This window comes from Oenanthe melanoleuca, unplaced genomic scaffold (assembly GCF_029582105.1).
Source record: "Oenanthe melanoleuca isolate GR-GAL-2019-014 unplaced genomic scaffold, OMel1.0 S015, whole genome shotgun sequence".
In the NCBI taxonomy this organism is placed as follows: Eukaryota; Metazoa; Chordata; class Aves; order Passeriformes; family Muscicapidae; genus Oenanthe; species Oenanthe melanoleuca.
Window position 1 is genome coordinate 28,518 of NW_026612664.1, and position 14,611 is coordinate 43,128.

Genomic DNA, 14,611 nt, shown 5'->3' on the forward strand with positions numbered 1-14,611 from the left:
GTCTGTAGCAGCAGAGGGTGGCAGCCCAGGGTGACCAGCACCTTGCCATTGCAGGTGGCACCCGGGTGGGTCTGGAGCGTTGTCTTCTGGTTGCAACCCCGTTGTTTTGTTGTGATCCCGTGTTCAGGATCCTGGGAGGAGCAGCTGTCTGGAGGCAGGGAAGGGCAGTCCCAGCATGGTCCTGTAGAAGCTTTCCTGTCATCCTCCTGGTGCTCCTCAGAGCTGTAGATGGAAAGAAGTGGGCTGTGCTGTGCCACTGCCAGCATCTCCACTGCTCCTTGCTGGGTGATTCTCTTGCACCAAAACAGGACAGTTCTGCCCCCTTCACCTTCTCATTAAATCAGAGTCTAGGAAAAATGTTACTCCCTCCAGATTTAGAAGTGTGATAGCTCAGCTGTCTGTGCAGAATTTCCAAACAGTAACTTGGGGTGTCATTGCCAAAAACTTTGGGTTCCTTTACCCACCAGGCCGTGTCTCCAATCCCAGCCCACGTTCCAATGAACGTGTCACTCACTCCTGCAGACGTTGCCATCAAAGCAGTGCAGATTCCCTGGGTTCTGGGGTGCTTCTGTGTTTTTGAGTGGATGTTTTCAGCTTAACAGTGTGTTGGGGCTGGGGAGGGTGGGGAGACACAAGCCTTTGCTGACCCTGACAGAGCTGAGCAGTGCTAGGGAGAGAAAAACCAAGAGAAATTGACGGTGTGGTAGCAGAGAAGCCATGGGATCATTTCTTTTGTTATTTGCAGATAAGAAAATGACCCAGTGGGAAGAGCCCAGGCTGCAGAACCCAGCCATCATCACAGGCCCAGTAAGTAGAGCTGCTGGGATCCTGCAGGAAATGCCTGACTGGGGCACAGCTGGAGGAGCAGCAGCCCCTGCCTGCTCCTGGGCTCAGGGGTGGGCAGCCTGGGAAGCAGGAGCTCTCTGCCCACACATCTAAGGCAGAGGAAGCTGGGGATGTCACAGCAGGCTCTGGGCAGCCTCCCTGCTTGCTCAGGGTTTGGGGATGCCTAAGGGGAAAGTGCCCCTGTTTGCCTTACCTGGGTCATTCCTGGCAGTAGCATTTCACTGGGCTGGCACATTGTTCTATTTATTTGAGCTGTTTGCTCTTGCGAGGAGACCATAAAGAGCTGTTTGCACTTGGGAGGAGAGAGGTGGGCCCATGTGGATTCAAAGTGGGGAAAAAAAGGCTCTGTGTGTAAATTCACCTTTAGCAGCGTGTCCATGGAGTGTATCTGTAATTAAATTGGTACCTGTACTTGCCTTTGTACACCTTGCTGTCTTTTGCTGTGAATAAAAACATTCATTCAATAAAGTTAAGTCGCCCCTTTTTCTCTGGATTTCTTTTTCTCTCTATTTCTGTCTGACTCTATTTCTCTTTCCCTGTTTCTAGTAGTCTCTAACTCTGGTTTTTTCAGGCTCCTTGCAAGTAAAAAAAAAAAAAACCAAAACACCAAAAAACCTTATGTTATTATTTAAATAAAATTATTTACACCTCAGGAGCCTGAAATTTTCTACTGCTGCACCAGACATACATATTTTTTCTCCTTTTTCATATATACCAGGTAGGGCCCCTCATTAATACTCCAGATGGCAGTGACTAATAATTACCTTGATTGAACATTACATGCCTACTCTGGAGTACTAATGAAAGTAGTTATTAGTTAGTTGAGCAGTTAATTCAATATTTAGCTAACTAGCCAATTTCTCGGTGCACCACCACGCCTGTCACTCACCCAAAGATCCACTTCTCACACAAGCCCAGCCCGTCGCAACCCCAGCCCCGGTCCCTCGACACGTGGGGGCCCCAGGGTGTCACCTGCACATCACGGCATCTCCTGTGCCCGAGCGCCTCCGGAGGGACCCTGAGGCCATCCCCAGCGCTGATCCCGTCCCTCCCGAGGGACCCTGAGGCCATCCCCAGCGCTGATCCCGTCCTCCGAGGGACCCTGAGGCCATCCCCAGCGCTGACCCGTCCCTCCCGAGGGACCCTGAGGCCATCCCCAGCGCTGATCCCGTCCCTCCCGAGGGACCCTGAGGCCATCCCCAGCGCTGATCCCGTCCCTCCCGAGGGACCCTGAGGCCATCCCCAGCGCTGATCCCGTCCATCCCGTGTCCGTCCCCCGGGACGCTCCCCCAGCCCCGCCCCTGCCCCGCGCCCCAGCCCTGGCTGCGCACCCGCCGCTAACGCCGCCTTGTGGGCACAGAGCGGGACTGCAGCCGCTGCCGAGCACTGCCAGAGCTCCGGCTCGGGGGTGGCTGCAGTACCGCGCTGTGCCACAAGGCGGCAGCACTGCCGCCTTCCCACGCTCGCAGCCGCGGCCGCTCTCGCAGCCCGAACTCGGCGTCACCCTCCCCTCTATTCACACACCCCCCGCTCCCGCTCCATCCGGGCAGCGCCGGCGGGGACGCCGCTGCAATCCGGATCTCCGGCGAGGAGAACAGCATTGCTGCCCTGCCGGATTGAGAAATCCGATTCCTTGCAGAGATTGAGGGGTAGGGAGCTGATCCTCAGGCTGGCTTTTGGCAGCGGCAATTGGGTGAGATGGGGAGAGGGGACATCCCCCGGATCCGTTAAAGCCAGCTCTGCTGGGTTTGGGTATCTCTCCTCAAAAACTGATCGCACCGAAGGGGGCTTGAGGAAGCAGCGGGATGCCCTGGGGCTGTGCTGGAACCCCCAGCCCCGGTGAGGAATGCTGGGCAGTGCCGGCTCCGAGGGGACCCGGAGCCGGGAACAGCCCCGGTTCGGCCCGCGGCCCGGGCCCGGGCCAGGACGGGGCCGGGGAGGGGAGCGGGCGGGGCGGAGGGGATTGAGGGGCGGGGCCGGAGGGGATTGAGGGGCGGGGCCGGAGGGGATTGAGGGGCGGGGCCGAGCGGGGATTGAGGGGCGTGGCCGGGCCCGACTCAGGTGCGCGGGGCCCCAGTGCGGCTGCGCGGGCCGGGGCCCCTTTCAATGCGGCCCAGCCGGTCCCGGCCCGCTCCATTCGGGAACGCTCGTGCTGGGATGCGGCGGGATCCTCGTCCGAGCGCTGTGCTGAGCGCGACGCAGGGACCGGCCCCGGTGCTGCCCGAATCCTGAGGCGCTCAGGTAGGACCAGGGGTGGGGTCTGGGTTTTGCCGGTGCTGGCTGGGGGTTCCGGGCGGTGCCGCCTCCCCGGGCCGGCCGGGTGCGGGTAGCGGGGCCGGGATCGGGATCGCCGCGGGCGGCAGCAGCAGCCGTCCCGGACGGGCGCTGGGGCTGAGCCCGGCGCTGCCGCTGCCGCTCCCGCTCCGCTGCGGCGGCCGCGGGGAGCCGGGGCTCTGCGGTAACCGCGCCCGGAAGAACGGCGGCGGGATCTCCCCGTGTAGACGCTGCATCGCGGCTGGAGCCGGCCGGGGCGCGGGGAGCGCCGTGCCAGCCCTGGGAGCCCCAAATCCCGGCGCTCCCGGTGCCCCCGTCCCGCAGAGGCCCGCGAGCCCCGAGCGCGGAGCAGCGCCCGGCTCCCCGTTCCCGTGCGCGCACAGCCCCGGGGCTGCTGCCGCGCACCCTGCTGGAGGTGTGCTGAAGGCAGGGATGTGCACCCTTTGCTGAGGGAAAAGAGCTTGCTGAGGCTCTGAAAGGAGCTGAGCTGCTGCAGGGAGAGATGTCCTCCCGTGGGCACGGGGAGCTGCCTTGGCACGGGACGGGAGCGCCCCCGGCCCTGCCTTCTCCTGCTTGAAAATATCACCTGGAGCCCCGGCTCAGGGGGGCTAAATCAGCTGGACTCCAGGCAGCTCTGTCAGCTGCCCCCAGGGACATGGGTGGGGCTGGGGGATGAGGGCTTTAGATAGCCAATTGTTTGGAGCAGATGCCTGTCCCTGTCCCGATGCTGCTGAGCTTCCTTGGACGCTCTGCCCGTTCCTGGCACAGCTGGCGTTCAAGGGCAGCTCTGCACGGGAATATCCACCCTCCGTGAGGCACTGTGAGGGTATGGCAGCAGGAACTGAGCAGGGAATTGGGGGCTGTGGGATAATTCACGGGAACTAGCAAAGCTGAGAGCGAGCCCCTAGTCTGGGCCCTGCACAGAGAACAATCTTTGTGCTGCCCTGTCACCTTTTTCTTCTGATTCTTTTTTTTTTTTTTTTCTTTCAGGTGCTGGACTTGCCTCTGTGGATGTGCGCTGAGCTCTCACTACAGTGGACTGTGAGGCCTGACTGGCTGTGAGTTTGTGTTCTTCTCACAGGAGAATCAGAAATGATCATTAATTAGACCACAGAAATCTTTTCTGAAACCTTTCCCCTTTCCTGCCCTTTGCTGGTAAGTCTTTTCTTTCTGCCTTTAACTCTACAGCTGTTCCCTGATGTCATTGCCCCTGTCTCACTTCTGTGCAGCTCCTAGCTGGGGAAGACTCATAGTAGAGCTTGTAACAAGTAAGCACTTGTTTCTACACTTCTTTTTCCAAAACTTTCACCAGAACTTAATTTCACTAGTTAGGAAGCGTGGTGAGGGCTGCAGGAGGAGCAGGAATAGGGGAGGGAAGCCTTGAGCACTGCAGGCTACAAAGATATGCATTTATCAATTTGATTTAGTCCTGCTGCGTTAAGGATACCTAAATAGGCAAAATCCAAGGCACAGGGTGAAGTTCCTGTGACAATGCTACTAGTGTGTTTATCTTGAATTACTCAGTGTGCCCCATTTCCCTTTAATAAGTGCTCTGATACCCCTGTAGAAACAAACACAACATGGGTGGGACAGTGCACCACAAAGAGTGGCACCTCCACCTCGTATGGCAATGCCATTTTAGTACAGCCCAACTGTCTCACAGCAGAGGGCCGAAGGCCCCTGGGAAAACAATTCTGGCATGACCCTGAGCCCTTCCCCGGCTCTGTGGGGTGCCCCTGAGCCCTTCCCCGGCTCTGTGTGCCCCAGCTGCCCTGTCACCTCACCCCATGGACACACTGCTCCCTGCAGCACACACACACTGCTGCCTTCCTGGCAGCTCCCAGGCACCTACCAGCCACGTGTTGGACGGGATCAGGAGGGAAAACAGCCCTTCTGCAGCCATTTTCTGGGCAGCTGGCAGTGATTCACGCACAAGGGGCATGGATACCATCAGTGGGTTCCCCTCAAAGTCTGTCCACATCCAGCAGCACACGGTGCTATTCACCATCTGCATCAGTGACACGCACAGGGAGTTAGGGAGGAGAACTCCTTAGTTCAGCAGGAAGCAGCAGGGCAGGAGAGGGGAGAGGGGCTCACTGGGATGGGATGGGATGGGAAGTCACAGTGAGCCTGGCAAATGGCCCCTGCAGTGTGCAGGGAGAGGCTGTGCAAGGAGAATGGCAAAGTGTAACTCAGAATGGCAATTATTAGTAGAGTTTTGGTTGGAAAGGGCATGAAAAGTACCCTCACCTGGACAAGAGTTATTTCACTCTGTGATGTATTGACAGGAGTGCCCAAATCCCAGCTGGAGTAACCCTTGTGATGCCATCAGCATTGGGAATGTCTGGCTCTGAGAGTTCTCTGTGTGGCAGGGGGTCCCAACTTCAGGGAAATAGTGGGGCCCTTGGAAAGGCAGGAGAGGGAATCCTCAAAGGCCTGAGAGCCTGGTTTGTGACAGAGAACTGTAGTGGTGGGAAGACTGAAAGTTCTGAAATTTTTGAAAGTGTTGAGGCTTTTGAAAATACTCTTCAAAAAGAATGAATTTGTTATCCATGTGCACTTGGGATCAGGCAGAGAATCCTGAGCTGCAGTTCCGGGTGGAGTGGTTCATGCCAGACCCTTGTAGCCCTGGAACAGCATTTTTGACGTGAAGTCCCTGTAAGACTCTGAGAAGAAACTCAGACTGAGATTTGTTGGTGTCGCTGCGCACTCTGAGGTAGAGAGGGCCAAGAGCTGACCCACTGTCAGTCATTTCCAGCTGTGTTACCTGTGATTTCACACAGAACTGGCGCTGTGATTTGTGGCTGCTGGTGTCAAGGTGACCAAGAAGTCTGTAGAAGGGGATTCCAGTGGAGGGGTTGGAAAGGCAAAGGGCTGTGCTGGGTGCCCCACCTTGGCAGCAGCTCTGGGGTCTCAGGCTGGCAGCCCTCCTCAGCTTTTCCACAAGGGATAAATCACTTTAATGTGTGAAGGGAAATAAATTAGTATTTTACTGTTAAATTAACTAATAGATCAAACGTCTTGCAATGTGCTTGCAGTCCTTCAGAATTTTCTCCAGGTAACATTTGCTGAATGACACCTTTCAGATCCCAGTCCCCCTTAAAGCAGCTTGGGATGCTCAAACTTAGAGGGCTTTTCCAGTTGTAGGAGCAAGGAAAATGCAGTCTGACTGCTGCTGCCCAGTCCTGACCCAGAGGAGTGTCTGTAGCAGCAGAGGGTGGCAGCCCAGGGTGACCAGCACCTTGCCATTGCAGGTGGCACCCGGGTGGGTCTGGAGCGTTGTCTTCTGGTTGCAACCCCGTTGTTTTGTTGTGATCCCGTGTTCAGGATCCTGGGAGGAGCAGCTGTCTGGAGGCAGGGAAGGGCAGTCCCAGCATGGTCCTGTAGAAGCTTTCCTGTCATCCTCCTGGTGCTCCTCAGAGCTGTAGATGGAAAGAAGTGGGCTGTGCTGTGCCACTGCCAGCATCTCCACTGCTCCTTGCTGGGTGATTCTCTTGCACCAAAACAGGACAGTTCTGCCCCCTTCACCTTCTCATTAAATCAGAGTCTAGGAAAAATGTTACTCCCTCCAGATTTAGAAGTGTGATAGCTCAGCTGTCTGTGCAGAATTTCCAAACAGTAACTTGGGGTGTCATTGCCAAAAACTTTGGGTTCCTTTACCCACCAGGCCGTGTCTCCAATCCCAGCCCACGTTCCAATGAACGTGTCACTCACTCCTGCAGACGTTGCCATCAAAGCAGTGCAGATTCCCTGGGTTCTGGGGTGCTTCTGTGTTTTTGAGTGGATGTTTTCAGCTTAACAGTGTGTTGGGGCTGGGGAGGGTGGGGAGACACAAGCCTTTGCTGACCCTGACAGAGCTGAGCAGTGCTAGGGAGAGAAAAACCAAGAGAAATTGACGGTGTGGTAGCAGAGAAGCCATGGGATCATTTCTTTTGTTATTTGCAGATAAGAAAATGACCCAGTGGGAAGAGCCCAGGCTGCAGAACCCAGCCATCATCACAGGCCCAGTAAGTAGAGCTGTGGGATCCTGCAGGAAATGCCTGACTGGGGCACAGCTGGAGGAGCAGCAGCCCCTGCCTGCTCCTGGGCTCAGGGGTGGGCAGCCTGGGAAGCAGGAGCTCTCTGCCCACACATCTAAGGCAGAGGAAGCTGGGGATGTCACAGCAGGCTCTGGGCAGCCTCCCTGCTTGCTCAGGGTTTGGGGATGCCTAAGGGGAAAGTGCCCCTGTTTGCCTTACCTGGGTCATTCCTGGCAGTAGCATTTCACTGGGCTGGCACATTGTTCTATTTATTTGAGCTGTTTGCTCTTGCGAGGAGACCATAAAGAGCTGTTTGCACTTGGGAGGAGAGAGGTGGGCCCATGTGGATTCAAAGTGGGGAAAAAAAGGCTCTGTGTGTAAATTCACCTTTAGCAGCGTGTCCATGGAGTGTATCTGTAATTAAATTGGTACCTGTACTTGCCTTTGTACACCTTGCTGTCTTTTGCTGTGAATAAAAACATTCATTCAATAAAGTTAAGTCGCCCCTTTTTCTCTGGATTTCTTTTTCTCTCTATTTCTGTCTGACTCTATTTCTCTTTCCCTGTTTCTAGTAGTCTCTAACTCTGGTTTTTTCAGGCTCCTTGCAAGTAAAAAAAAAAAAACCAAAACACCAAAAAACCTTATGTTATTATTTAAATAAAATTATTTACACCTCAGGAGCCTGAAAATTTTCTACTGCTGCACCAGACATACATATTTTTTCTCCTTTTTCATATATACCAGGTAGGGCCCCTCATTAATACTCCAGATGGCAGTGACTAATAATTACCTTGATTGAACATTACATGCCTACTCTGGAGTACTAATGAAAGTAGTTATTAGTTAGTTGAGCAGTTAATTCAATATTTAGCTAACTAGCCAATTTCTCGGTGCACCACCACGCCTGTCACTCACCCAAAGATCCACTTCTCACACAAGCCCAGCCCGTCGCAACCCCAGCCCCGGTCCCTCGACACGTGGGGGCCCCAGGGTGTCACCTGCACATCACGGCATCTCCTGTGCCCGAGCGCCTCCGGAGGGACCCTGAGGCCATCCCCAGCGCTGATCCCGTCCCTCCCGAGAGACCCTGAGGCCATCCCCAGCGCTGATCCCGTCCCTCCCGAGGGACCCTGAGGCCATCCCCAGCGCTGATCCCGTCCCTCCCGAGGGACCCTGAGGCCATCCCCAGCGCTGATCCCCGTCCCTCCCGAGGGACCCTGAGGCCATCCCCAGCGCTGATCCCCGTCCCTCCCGAGGGACCCTGAGGCCATCCCCAGTGCTGATCCCGTCCCTCCCGAGAGACCCTGAGGCCATCCCCAGCTGCTGATCCCGTCCCTCCCGAGGGACCCTGAGGCCATCCCCAGCGCTGATCCCGTCCCTCCCGAGGGACCCTGAGGCCATCCCCAGCTGCTGATCCCGTCCATCCCGTGTCCGTCCCCCCGGGACGCTCCCCCAGCCCCGCCCCTGCCCCGCGCCCCAGCCCTGGCTGCGCACCCGCCGCTAACGCCGCCTTGTGGGCACAGCGCGGTACTGCAGCCGCTGCCGAGCACTGCCAGAGCGCCGGCTCGGGGGTGGCTGCAGTACCGCGCTGTGCCCCACAAGGCGGCAGCACTGCCGCCCTTCCCACGCTCGCAGCCGCGGCCGCTCTCGCAGCCCGAACTCGGCGTCACCCTCCCCTCTATTCACACACACCCCCCGCTCCCCGCTCCATCCGGGCAGCGCCGGCGGGGACGCCGCTGCAATCCGGATCTCCGGCGAGGAGAACAGCATTGCTGCCCTGCCGGATTGAGAAATCCGATTCCTTGCAGAGATTGAGGGGATAGGGAGCTGATCCTCAGGCTGGCTTTTGGCAGCGGCAATTGGGTGAGATGGGGAGAGGGGACACTCCCCCGGATCCGTTAAAGCCAGCTCTGCTGGGTTTGGGTATCTCTCCTCAAAAACTGATCGCACCGAAGGGGGCTTGAGGAAGCAGCGGGATGCCCTGGGGGCTGTGCTGGAACCCCCAGCCCCGGTGAGGAATGCTGGGCAGTGCCGGCTCCGAGGGGACCCGGAGCCGGGAACAGCCCCGGTTCGGCCCCGGACCCGGGCCCGGGCAGGACGGGGCGCCGGGGAGGGAGCGGGCGGGGCCGGGCGGGGATTGAGGGGCGGGGCCGGAGGGGATTGAGGGGCGGGGCCGGGAGGGGATTGAGGGGCGGGGCCGGATGGGATTGAGGGGCGGGGCCGAGCGGGGATTGAGGGGCGGGGCCGAGCGGGGATTGAGGGGCGTGGCCGGGCCCGACTCAGGTGCGCGGGGCCCCAGTGCGGCTGCGCGGGCCGGGGCCCCTTTCAATGCGGCCCAGCCGGTCCCGGCCCGCTCCATTCGGGAACGCTCGTGCTGGGATGCGGCGGGATCCTCGTCCGAGCGCTGTGCTGAGCGCGACGCAGGGACCGGCCCCGGTGCTGCCCGAATCCTGAGGCGCTCAGGTAGGACCAGGGGTGGGGTCTGGGTTTTGCCGGTGCTGGCTGGGGGTTCCGGGCGGTGCCGCCTCTCCCCGGGCCGGCCGGGTGCGGGTAGCGGGGCCGGGATCGGGATCGCCGCGGGCGGCAGCAGCAGCCGTCCCGGACGGGCGCTGGGGCTGAGCCCGGCGCTGCCGCTGCCGCTCCCGCTCCGCTGCGGCGGCCGCGGGGAGCCGGGGCTCTGCCGGTAACCGCGCCCGGAAGAACGGCGGCGGGATCTCCCCGTGTAGACGCTGCATCGCGGCTGGAGCCGGCCGGGGCGCGGGGAGCGCCGTGCCAGCCCTGGGAGCCCCAAATCCCGGCGCTCCCGGTGCCCCCGTCCCGCAGAGGCCCCGCAGCCCCGAGCGCGGAGCAGCGCCCGGCTCCCCGTTCCCGTGCGCGCACAGCCCCGGGGCTGCTGCCCGCGCACCCCTGCTGGAGGTGTGCTGAAGGCAGGGATGTGCACCCTTTGCTGAGGGAAAAGAACTTGCTGAGGCTGTGAAAGGATCTGAGCTGCTGCAGGGAGAGATGTCCTCCCGTGGGCACGGGGAGCTGCCTTGGCACGGGATGGGAGCGCCCCCGGCCCTGCCTTCTCCTGCTTGAAAATATCACCTGGAGCCCCGGCTCAGGGGGGCTAAATCAGCTGGACTCCAGGCAGCTCTGTCAGCTGCCCCCAGGGACATGGGTGGGGCTGGGGGATGAGGGCTTTAGATAGCCAGTTGTTTGGAGCAGATGCCTGTCCCTGTCCCGATGCTGCTGAGCTTCCTTGGACGCTCTGCCCGTTCCTGGCACAGCTGGCGTTCAAGCGGCAGCTCTGCACGGGAATATCCACCCTCCGTGAGGCACTGTGAGGGTATGGCAGCAGGAACTGAGCAGGGAATTGGGGGCTGTGGGATAATTCACGGGAACTAGCAAAGCTGAGAGCGAGCCCCGAGTCTGGGCCCTGAACAGAGAACAATCTTTGTGCTGCCCTGTCACCTTTCTCTTCTGATTCTTTTTTTTTTTTTTCTTTCAGGTGCTGGACTTGCCTCTGTGGATGTGTGCTGAGCTCTCACTGCAGTGGACTGTGAGGCCTGACTGGCTGTGAGTTTGTGTTCTTCTCACAGGAGAATCAGAAATGATCATTAATTAGACCACAGAAATCTTTTCTGAAACCTTTCCCCTTTCCTGCCCTTTGCTGGTAAGTCTTTTCTTTCTGCCTTTAACTCTACAGCTGTTCCCTGATGTCATTGCCCCGTCTCACTTCTGTGCAGCTCCTAGCTGGGGAAGACTCATAGTAGAGCTTGTAACAAGTAAGCACTTGTTTCTACACTTCTTTTTCCAAAACTTTCACCAGAACTTAATTTCACTAGTTAGGAAGCGTGGTGAGGGCTGCAGGAGGAGCAGGAATAGGGGAGGGAAGCCTTGAGCACTGCAGGCTACAAAGATATGCATTTATCAATTTGATTTAGTCCTGCTGCGTTAAGGATACCTAAATAGGCAAAATCCAAGGCACAGGGTGAAGTTCCTGTGACAATGCTACTGTGTGTTTATCTTGAATTACTCAGTGTGCCCCATTTCCCTTTAATAAGTGCTCTGATACCCCTGTAGAAACAAACACAACATGGGTGGGACAGTGCACCACAAAGAGTGGCACCTCCACCTCGTATGGCAATGCCATTTTAGTACAGCCCAACTGTCTCACAGCAGAGGGCCGAAGGCCCCTGGGAAAACAATTCTGGCATGACCCTGAGCCCTTCCCCGGCTCTGTGGGGTGCCCCTGAGCCCTTCCCCGGCTCTGTGTGCCCCAGCTGCCCTGTCACCTCACCCCATGGACACACTGCTCCCTGCAGCACACACACACTGCTGCCTTCCTGGCAGCTCCCAGGCACCTACCAGCCACGTGTTGGACGGGATCAGGAGGGAAAACAGCCCTTCTGCAGCCATTTTCTGGGCAGCTGGCAGTGATTCACGCACAAGGGGCATGGATACCATCAGTGGGTTCCCCTCAAAGTCTGTCCACATCCAGCAGCACACGGTGCTATTCACCATCTGCATCAGTGACACGCACAGGGAGTTAGGGAGGAGAACTCCTTAGTTCAGCAGGAAGCAGCAGGGCAGGAGAGGGGAGAGGGGCTCACTGGGATGGGATGGGATGGGATGGGAAGTCACAGTGAGCCTGGCAAATGGCCCCTGCAGTGTGCAGGGAGAGGCTGTGCAAGGAGAATGGCAAAGTGTAACTCAGAATGGCAATTATTAGTAGAGTTTTGGTTGGAAAGGGCATGAAAAGTACCCTCACCTGGACAAGAGTTATTTCACTCTGTGATGTATTGACAGGAGTGCCCAAATCCCAGCTGGAGTAACCCTTGTGATGCCATCAGCATTGGGAATGTCTGGCTCTGAGAGTTCTCTGTGTGGCAGGGGGTCCCAACTTCAGGGAAATAGTGGGGCCCTTGGAAAGGCAGGAGAGGGAATCCTCAAAGGCCTGAGAGCCTGGTTTGTGACAGAGAACTGTAGTGGTGGGAAGACTGAAAGTTCTGAAATTTTTGAAAGTGTTGAGGCTTTTGAAAATACTCTTCAAAAAGAATGAATTTGTTATCCATGTGCACTTGGGATCAGGCAGAGAATCCTGAGCTGCAGTTCCGGGTGGAGTGGTTCATGCCAGACCCTTGTAGCCCTGGAACAGCATTTTTGACGTGAAGTCCCTGTAAGACTCTGAGAAGAAACTCAGACTGAGATTTGTTGGTGTCGCTGCGCACTCTGAGGTAGAGAGGGCCAAGAGCTGACCCACTGTCAGTCATTTCCAGCTGTGTTACCTGTGATTTCACACAGAACTGGCGCTGTGATTTGTGGCTGCTGGTGTCAAGGTGACCAAGAAGTCTGTAGAAGGGGATTCCAGTGGAGGGGTTGGAAAGGCAAAGGGCTGTGCTGGGTGCCCCACCTTGGCAGCAGCTCTGGGGTCTCAGGCTGGCAGCCCTCCTCAGCTTTTCCACAAGGGATAAATCACTTTAATGTGTGAAGGGAAATAAATTAGTATTTTACTGTTAAATTAACTAATAGATCAAACGTCTTGCAATGTGCTTGCAGTCCTTCAGAATTTTCTCCAGGTAACATTTGCTGAATGACACCTTTCAGATCCCAGTCCCCCTTAAAGCAGCTTGGGATGCTCAAACTTAGAGGGCTTTTCCAGTTGTAGGAGCAAGGAAAATGCAGTCTGACTGCTGCTGCCCAGTCCTGACCCAGAGGAGTGTCTGTAGCAGCAGAGGGTGGCAGCCCAGGGTGACCAGCACCTTGCCATTGCAGGTGGCACCCGGGTGGGTCTGGAGCGTTGTCTTCTGGTTGCAACCCCGTTGTTTTGTTGTGATCCCGTGTTCAGGATCCTGGGAGGAGCAGCTGTCTGGAGGCAGGGAAGGGCAGTCCCAGCATGGTCCTGTAGAAGCTTTCCTGTCATCCTCCTGGTGCTCCTCAGAGCTGTAGATGGAAAGAAGTGGGCTGTGCTGTGCCACTGCCAGCATCTCCACTGCTCCTTGCTGGGTGATTCTCTTGCACCAAAACAGGACAGTTCTGCCCCCTTCACCTTCTCATTAAATCAGAGTCTAGGAAAAATGTTACTCCCTCCAGATTTAGAAGTGTGATAGCTCAGCTGTCTGTGCAGAATTTCCAAACAGTAACTTGGGGTGTCATTGCCAAAAACTTTGGGTTCCTTTACCCACCAGGCCGTGTCTCCAATCCCAGCCCACGTTCCAATGAACGTGTCACTCACTCCTGCAGACGTTGCCATCAAAGCAGTGCAGATTCCCTGGGTTCTGGGGTGCTTCTGTGTTTTTGAGTGGATGTTTTCAGCTTAACAGTGTGTTGGGGCTGGGGAGGGTGGGGAGACACAAGCCTTTGCTGACCCTGACAGAGCTGAGCAGTGCTAGGGAGAGAAAAACCAAGAGAAATTGACGGTGTGGTAGCAGAGAAGCCATGGGATCATTTCTTTTGTTATTTGCAGATAAGAAAATGACCCAGTGGGAAGAGCCCAGGCTGCAGAACCCAGCCATCATCACAGGCCCAGTAAGTAGAGCTGTGGGATCCTGCAGGAAATGCCTGACTGGGGCACAGCTGGAGGAGCAGCAGCCCCTGCCTGCTCCTGGGCTCAGGGGTGGGCAGCCTGGGAAGCAGGAGCTCTCTGCCCACACATCTAAGGCAGAGGAAGCTGGGGATGTCACAGCAGGCTCTGGGCAGCCTCCCTGCTTGCTCAGGGTTTGGGGATGCCTAAGGGGAAAGTGCCCCTGTTTGCCTTACCTGGGTCATTCCTGGCAGTAGCATTTCACTGGGCTGGCACATTGTTCTATTTATTTGAGCTGTTTGCTCTTGCGAGGAGACCATAAAGAGCTGTTTGCACTTGGGAGGAGAGAGGTGGGCCCATGTGGATTCAAAGTGGGGAAAAAAAGGCTCTGTGTGTAAATTCACCTTTAGCAGCGTGTCCATGGAGTGTATCTGTAATTAAATTGGTACCTGTACTTGCCTTTGTACACCTTGCTGTCTTTTGCTGTGAATAAAAACATTCATTCAATAAAGTTAAGTCGCCCCTTTTTCTCTGGATTTCTTTTTCTCTCTATTTCTGTCTGACTCTATTTCTCTTTCCCTGTTTCTAGTAGTCTCTAACTCTGGTTTTTTCAGGCTCCTTGCAAGTAAAAAAAAAAAAACCAAAACACCAAAAAACCTTATGTTATTATTTAAATAAAATTATTTACACCTCAGGAGCCTGAAATTTTCTACTGCTGCACCAGACATACATATTTTTTCTCCTTTTTCATATATACCAGGTAGGGCCCCTCATTAATACTCCAGATGGCAGTGACTAATAATTACCTTGATTGAACATTACATGCCTACTCTGGAGTACTAATGAAAGTAGTTATTAGTTAGTTGAGCAGTTAATTCAATATTTAGCTAACTAGCCAATTTCTCGGTGCACCACCACGCCTGTCACTCACCCAAAGATCCACTTCTCACACAAGCCCAGCCCGTCG